Raw genomic sequence first — 1272 nt, 5'->3', positions numbered from 1 at the left:
GTGATTTTATTAAAGCTGTGGAGGTGAGGAGGAAGACAGAGAAGCAAGTCTATCCAGTACACTGTCTTGCTATCCTGTGCTGGGGTTTGGGGTCAAACGCCTTGTCTCTGGCTCCTAGTTATTGTCACCTGGAGTGGGAAACAAGTGCTGGCAATTAGCCCTGGTGTGTGGTGACATTATTGATCTTCACACTGTAAGAGCGAAATTCCTTTTTTTTTTTTTTTTTCCAGAATCATCACTGTTATTTATTTCCAATCCTTTCTACTTTCTAGCCCAGGAATAGTGGCAAATGGTGTGTTCCAGTTTTCCGAACTGGAGCTATGGCCCAGCAGGGTTGCAAGCTCAGAGAAGGGTCTAAGGGGACCGTGCTGCTATCTGTCTGCTGACTTCCCTCTGACGGGGAGCAGGCGCTGCAGGCCTCATCCCTAATTCCCTCCATGTATTCCAGGGCTGGAAGTGAGCTCACCCGAGCTAATGATGGAGGTAATCTCAGGCCACAGTGCTGGCCTGAGCTCTCCACAGCAGCACGAACAGGCTGAGAAAGAACACATTCCCTCTCACTGCCATGGCTGGGCAGCTTAGCGCCACACAGGGCCTTCTCAGAGATGGAGGCTTCTGCTCATCTTTAGGAAAAACAGGAGGAAGAGAAGAGAGGAACGCTGGGCGTGGGCTTCCGTTTCTCCACTGAGCCTTCTGAGTAGCAGCAGCCCCTCCATCCCACTGTCTGCCCACGGTCAGCCTCTGTGCGGACAACCACACCTTCGCTGGCCAATAGCTGGTTGCCTTATTCATTAGCTACAGCAGGAAGCTGGTCCCGAATGCGACCCAGACCACCTAACATGGTGTCCAGCGTCTCTTTGCTCAGCTCCATGGTCATAGCCAAGATGGAGGGTTTCTCTCCACACAGACTAGGATCCTCCTGGATCTTCATCTGGAGCAGGCAGGTGGGGACAGCCATGCGGCTGATGTTGTCAGAGGAGGTTTTGATATCCACTTTCCAGTTCAGGTCCACCAGGCGTGGCAGAGAGATCTGGTTTGCTTGGGCTTCAGCTCTCCAAGTCGATATGTGCTCCAGGATGATTTTTGTCAGCAGGTTTTTGAGGTTTTGGTGGAAATTTTCCGGAAAAAGAGCCAGAATCGCCTCAGCAGAGGTCAGGTCACCGAAGGCCACCAGCCTAGTGAAGTGGTGCAGAGCCTGGAGCAGTTGATCTGCCTCCTGGGTCACAGACTGAAGAAGTATTAAAAAAGTATAGCAAAGTAAAAACAAAATTC

The 1272-nt window shown here is 51.2% G+C and overlaps 1 pseudogene; it reads right to left on the bottom strand.

Moving 5' to 3' along the window:
* Positions 1-784: 784 nt before the first annotated feature.
* Positions 785-1272, bottom strand: part of LOC110304537 — an 8452-nt pseudogene continuing 7964 nt past the window's right edge.

This window comes from Mus caroli, chromosome 11 (genome assembly GCF_900094665.2).
Source record: "Mus caroli chromosome 11, CAROLI_EIJ_v1.1, whole genome shotgun sequence".
NCBI classification, from domain to species: domain Eukaryota; kingdom Metazoa; phylum Chordata; class Mammalia; order Rodentia; family Muridae; genus Mus; species Mus caroli.
The sequence above is the reverse complement of the archived record's forward strand: the minus strand, read 5'-3'. Positions and strand labels throughout refer to the sequence as shown.